Raw genomic sequence first — 7,174 nt, 5'->3', positions numbered from 1 at the left:
AAGAAAACGACCGGGGATGATTACAGGAAGAGGAAATTAAGCAGTGGGGAGGGGAGTGGGTGTCAAAGAAGGCAAAGATGAAAGAGACTGGACCCAAGAGGCAGAGGGATGTAAAGGGTGTCCCCAGCTACCAGACCCTTCCCAGGACTGCACATTTCCTATCCGTGAAAGGGGATGGGAGGGGGCAGAGTCCTGGGCTGGCTCAGCAGGACCTGGATGGGGCTGAGATGGGATCTCCACAGGGACCCAATGGCCTGTCCCTCTTCCTCTCCCTTTCCCTCAGGCTGGGACAGAGGCAAGGGGGTGGGGGGACACTTTCCAAATCTCTGCTATTTATAACTCCGATACAGAAATGGGGCCAGGAGGAGAGACAGGAAATAATTTGGCATAATGGGAACCTCGACTGCTCCCACTTCCCCTTCCTACTCCCCTTGCTTACTGGTGTTGGTCTTGTGAATATACATCTGTCCATCTTCCCTTCTCTCTCTCACTATCTGATTTTGTCTCATCCCAAATTCTATTTTGTCATCATTCTTGTCTCTGTCACACTTGGAATCTTTCTCAGAGTATTTCTCAATGTTTCTAATGTTGTCTCTGCCCTTCAAACACTATCATATTCTTACGATTCTTTCTTCTCCTTCCCTTTCTTAAAAGTTCCAGTAAGTGTCCTACCTCCTTCCTCTTCCTGTGTTCTCTTTGTCTTTCCCACTTCGTTGTTCAGGATTATACTTCTTTGAAAAAAAAAAAAAAGTGGGTTCTCACTCTGCTGCCCTGGGACAGTCTTTGCCTTGGATAAGTTAACAGACATTTGGAAGCCTGGCCCTCTGTTTTCCAATACTACACCTATGGATATTCCCCTCCAGAGCACTAACACATCTCTAAACAGGTACTATAAGGAAATATATGCTGTCAGCAGGGCTGGCACCAGGATTCTACTTTCACCATGCCCTCCCCATCCTTTTTAATATCTCAGAGCCCCAGACAGTAGAGAAGAGCTGACATGGGAATGCAGAATTGCAAAATTAGGATAGAACTGGGACTATTGACTCTCTGCCCAGGCCCCCCACCCCCAACCCCAGCTCAAAATGCCTTTAGAGCCCAAGCTGCCTCCTATCGGCACCTGCAGCTTCTGCCTGTCTCCATTCCCACTCCACTGGCTTCTGTGATCCAGGGCTGAAATCAGATGCCAAGAATCTGCTTCTGACCTCCTCTCTCCAAATATTTGAGAAGTCACCTCACCACCACAGGAGGAAAGATCAGGAAAGAAGAGAGAGAATGGCCACCCAAAATTAGCCTGGCTATAAATAGAGGGGCAAGGGAGGGAGGGGAACACACAAGAGCACACTAGACTAGCCTAGTAAATTTAGACATGTAGATTTATCTCAAGGAGAAATGAGACCAGAATGTTGGAGTGGAAGATAATATTGTAGGTGAGGAGGGAAATTAAGAAACTAGAGGGGGCCGGGAGCGGAGGCTCACGCCTATAATCCCCGCACTTTGGGAGGCCGAAGCAGGCAGATCACCTGAGATCAGAAGTTCAAGACCAGCCGGACCAACACAGTGAAACCCTGTTTCTACTAAAAATACAAAAATTAGCCGGGTGTGGTGGTGGGTGCCTGTAATCCCAGCTACTCCGGAGACTGAGGCACAAGAATCACTTGAACCTAGGAGACGGAGGTTGCAGTGAGCTGAGATGGCACCACTGCACTCCAGCCTGGGTGACAGAGACTCCATGTCAGAAAAAAAGAAAAAAGAAACTAGAAGGATCCAGAGAATGGGGTAAGCTCAATATTAAAATAAATAAAATGTTAGAGAACTTCTTGTATTTCAGTCAACAGCTTAGGAATTAGTTAAATTAAAAATTAATGCTGAGCTGGGCACAGTGGCTCATGCCTGTAATCCCAGCACTTTTGAGAGGCCAAGGCAGGAGGATCACTTGAGCCCAGGAGTTGGCGACCAGCCTGAGCAACATAGGGAGACCCCCCATCTCTACAAAAAATACAAAAGTTAGCCAAATCTGTGGTCCCAGCTACTCAGGAGGCTAGGCGGGAGCGTCGCTTGAGCCCAGGAGGTAAAGGCTGCAGTGAGCCATGATCTTGCCACTGCACTCCAGCCTGGGCGATAGAGTGAGACCCTGTCTCCAAACAAAAAATGCTGAAACTGTATTATTCCACTCGCATACCATTCTCACAATGACAAAACTATAGAGATGAAGACCAGATTACTGGCTGCCAGGGGACAAGGATGGAGGGGGGTGGGGACAAATATAAAGGAATAGCACAAGGGGGTTCCTTTGTGGTGATGGGTTTTGTATCTTGATTATGGTGGTGATTATCCAAATCTATACATCATATAAAACTGCACAGAACTACAAACAAACAAATAAATGCATGTAAAAAATGGTGAAAAGTGAGTAAGGCCTGCAGGCCAGTTAACAATACTGTACCAATATCAACTTTTTGGTTTTGATTTTGTGCTACAGTTACATAAGATGTCACCATTAGGGGAAACTGAGTGAAAGGTACACAAGACTTCATGTGCTATTTTTGCAACTTCCTCTGATCTATAATTATTTCAGGATAATTTCCAAGCCAGACATGGTGGCTCACATCCGTAATCCCAGCACTTTGGGAGGGAGGGAGGCAGATCACTTGAGGTCAGGAGTTTGAGACCAGCCTGGCCAATATGACAAAAACCCATCTCTACTAAAAATACAAAAATCAGCTGGGCGTGGTGGTACACACCCGTAATCCCAGCTATTCAGGAGGCTGAGGCACAAGAATCGCTTGAACCCAGAAGGCGGAGGCTGCAGTGAGCAGAGATAGCACCACCGCACTCCAGCCTGGGGGACAGAGTGAGACTCTGTCTTAAAAAAAAAAAAAATTAAAAAATTTTGTGCTTCTAAGGATACCATTAACAAAGTAAAATGATAATCCATGGAATAGATTATCCACTCCACCCCATGGAATAGATTAATACACTGTACTTCAGCCTGGGCAACAGAGTGAGACTCTGTCTCAAGAAAAAGAAAAAGAAATGTGGCTAGTATGACTGAGAAACTGAATTTTTAAAACAAATTAAATTTAAAAATGAAAGATTAATAATTTTTATAAAAATTTCCAAAATTTTAGAAGTTGAGAAATGTCCAGATCCAGCCAAGATTTTAGCCCTTTAGCTCTTGTATGAGTGGAAGCTGAGGCTTTCTCCAGCTCCTTCCCTTTTCAACATCTTCTTCCCCGCTTTGAGATCAGTATTTTTCAGCTCCCTCAAATCACACTTTTTGCAACTGTTGTCTCTAGCTTACAAGCAAACACTTCCAGAACACACACTTCAGGGCTAACCTCTCCCTCCACCTCATCTGGCAACAGAGGCTTGGAGCTTATGTCCCAGGGTCAGGCTTTTCCGTCCCAACACGCACACCATGAGAACTTTTTCACTTCACTCGCCTCTCCAGCACTGGAATCCTTCTGCCTGCCTCTGAATTCTGGTTGTAGTCAAAGCTTGAACTATGGGAGTGGCTGGGAGGAAAAGAACATAAAGGTGATTGAGGGAATTCAGTGGGGAAACAGCTTGACCGCTCCAGTCTTTGAGGATCCAAAAGAAACCCTTACACTTAAAAAGGACTGGGAGGTCACTTACCAAAGGGAGCCATTTAGACTGTCTTGAGGGCCCCCTTTCTTTCAGCACTGGCTTCAGGCCAACATTTGGAACTTAGCCACACCACCAACAACCCCCTCTCTTGAAGCCTGGCCAGATTTCCCAGTATGTGAAGTCTTCTCTACTCACTCTGTGTCCTCCCTCAGCCCTCACCCAACCCCTAACAACTCAGCAGCTTCCAGCCCTGTTTGGCCCAGCCAGTCAGTTTGGAGCTTGCTAATTAAAGCTAACTCTGAAAGAGACCTCAAAAGAAGAGGGAAATGAGTGAAGAAAGGAGTGTGGAGTTGCATTCATTCAGTCTAAGGGAAAATAATCTGAGTAGGAAGTTGTAAGGAGAGGTGAGCAGAAAGAGACTTCAAATTTCAAGAGTCATTCTCCAGATAGATATGTATGCGACTTGTGTCCATCTCTACCAAGGACAAGTGAAGCTGAGCTTCAACCGCAGCAGAAACTAAGGTTAGACAGTGAACGATAAAGGCCCAGAAAAAGAACAGATGGAGGATAACCCTAGAGAGATCAGATGGGGATGCTAGATACAGATATCCCATGTCCTCTGCTCAGCTCTAGGGCAAAGGAACAGCCAGTGTGTGGGAGAGGAGGGAGAGGCTAATGTCTGCAGAATCCTGGCAGTCTCTATACCGATTGTGAAAATGCCAGGCAGTTGTGCCAAGGAGGGTGAGGGTAATACAGGATGGGCCTGACGCTCTCCCTGAGTCGGCCTAATCTTAACATTTAGACTCACCCCTGAAACCCCCCCAACACTAACCCCCGACATTAGCCCTCACCCTCTGTTTCACTTATCCCATGTCACCATTATCTTGACACTTCCAACCCATGTCCTTCTCTTCCAGGCCCCACAGCTCTGGAGGTGAGGCACCAGGCATTTCCAGTCTGCCTCTATTTTGCTTGCTCACTGCAGTTGGAAGCTGGAGCCAGAGAGCGGGGAGGACAGAGCCAGGCTGCCCTGTGATGCTCTCACTCTTCCCGCTTCTATTGATTAGCCCTTCTCTGGAGCACAGCCTCTTCCCAAACACTCCTCCCCTGCCAGGATTCCCTGCAGCTCATGCCCAGCAAGCTACAGGGGCATAATGATTAGAGACAGAGAGATTCCCAGAAAAGTGCTCTGGGTCTACCCTCCTGGGGTCTCAACTGTGGTTTATGCAGTATACAGTGGTAAGACTCAGGCTCTGGAGTCAGATAGCCTGGATTTGTATCCTAGCTCTACCACTAATGAACTCTATTACTTAACTGCCTTGTACCTCAGATTCTTCATCTGCAAATTTGGGATACTCATAATAATATTTCACAGAACTATTCTAGGGATTAAATGAATACATGTAAAGTGCTTGACTATGATGAGTACTAAGAAATGTTTAGGGCCGGGCGCGGTGGCTCACGCTTGTAATCCCAGCACTTTGGGAGGCCGAGGCGGGCGGATCACGAGGTCAGGAGATCAAGACCACGGTGAAACCCCGTCTCTACTAAAAATACAAAAAAATTAGCCGGGCGTGGTGGCGGGCGCCTGTAGTCCCAGCTACTCGGAAAGGCTGAGGCAGGAGAATGGAGTGAACCCGGGAGGTGGAGCTTGCAGTGAGCCGAGATTGCGCCACTGCACTCCAGCCTGGGTAACAGAGCGAGACTCTGTCTCAAAAAAAAAAAAAAAAAGAAATGTTTAAAAAGAAGGTACAGTACGCATATAATTTAGACACATACACACAGTATCTAACGTTTTTATTAGAATTTTTATTTTGGCACTTAAAATGTTTTCCTTTATGCTGCCACTTAAGCATTTCATGTGCTTCTCCTCACTAATCCTTTGACAGTTGCACATCTCCCGGGATTTGGGATGCTATTCTGCAAATAGCTGAATGAATCATTGATCAGTAATTCTCAAATCTTACTCAGAAAATTCAAGAATGTTTTCTTCTAACTCAACCAGCACCCATTTCTCCTCCCCCTGCAAGTAAATATAATGATGTCAACTTCAACTATGCCAATGAATCACAAAATGAGAGAATGCCAAAGTTGGAAATAGTTTTAGATACGGTTTAGCCCAGTGAGTCTCAACCCTGGATACACATTAGAATCACCAGAACAGCTTTTAAAATATACTGATGAGGCCGGGCACGGTGGCTCATACCTGTAATCCCAGCACTTTGGGAGGCCAAGGCGGGCAGATTACCTGAGGTCAGGAGTTCAAGACCAGTCTGACCAACATGGTGAAACCCTGTCTCTACTAAAAATACAAAAATTAGCCAGGTGTGGTGGCACACGCCTGTAATCCCAGCTACTCAGGAGGCTGAGGCAGGAGAATCGCTTGAACCCGGGAGGTGGAGGTTGCAGTCAGCTGAGATCACGCCACTGCACTCCAGCCTAGGTGACAGAGCGAGACTCTGTCTCAAAAAATAATAATAATAATTTTATATATACATATATATACACATATATAGATATGTATACATATATACTATATATACATATATACACGTACATATATATATACTGATGCTTGGTCTTCACTCCTTAGATTCTATTTAATTAGTCTGGAATCAAGGCTTTTTTTTTTTTGAGATAGAGTCCCACTCTGTCGCCCAGACTGGAGTGCAGTGGCGTGATCTCGGCTCACTGCAACCTCTGCCTCCCAGGTTCAAGCGATTCTCCTGCCTCGGCCTCCTGAGTAGCTGGGATTACAGGCGTGCGCCACCACGCCTGGCTAAATCTTGTATTTTTAGTAGAGACAAGGTTTCACCATGTTGGTCAGCCTGGTCTCAAACTCCTGACCTCGTAATCCGCCCGCCTCGGCCTCCCAAAGTGCTGGGATTACGGGCGTGAGCCACCGCACCCGGCTAATCAAGGCATTTTCACAAGCCTTGTGATTTCTGTGATTCTAATGTTTAGATTCTAATGCTTAGCCAGGGTTGAGAACCACCGATTTAATCCAATCCCTTCTCCTAGTTTTACTAAAGAGAAAACTAGAACCTGGAATGGTGAGCAACTTGCCCAAAGTCACCCAACATGTTAGTGCAAGGGGCACCGAGATTGTACCAGTAGCAAGAATATGCTCATGATGTTTATAATTGTTCTCGCTGGAGTTAATCCCGGAAGCATTTCTTTTTAGTGCTATATAAATTACGTTTTACTTTGGCACAGCACTTATGCTTCTGCTAAGACTGAAATGGGTTCGCATTCCTGACCACAAAAGGACAGAGATGAAATTCTACATTCACACAGCCCGCCAAGTTAGCCAAGCTCCCTAGGAGGCTGTCTGAGGTGACTAAAATGCTTCTCTACAATGATCACCCAGAGCTGAGAGACTTCAGTGGGGTAGTGAGAAGAAAGAGGGTTGCGAGAGACAGAAAAGCATTCTCTCCTTGAGGGAAGGAACTGGGAATCAACTGAGAACCAGCTAGCACTGCCAGGAGGTAAGAAAAGGGAAGAAGAATAATTTAAATGAGTCCAGGGAGCTTCTGCTCCCTCAACCAAACGGTGATAGACGGCCTGACACCACCAGCCCTCG

Source organism: Nomascus leucogenys, chromosome 11 (assembly GCF_006542625.1).
Source record: "Nomascus leucogenys isolate Asia chromosome 11, Asia_NLE_v1, whole genome shotgun sequence".
Taxonomy (NCBI): Eukaryota; Metazoa; Chordata; class Mammalia; order Primates; family Hylobatidae; genus Nomascus; species Nomascus leucogenys.
The sequence above is the reverse complement of the archived record's forward strand: the minus strand, read 5'-3'. Positions refer to the sequence as shown.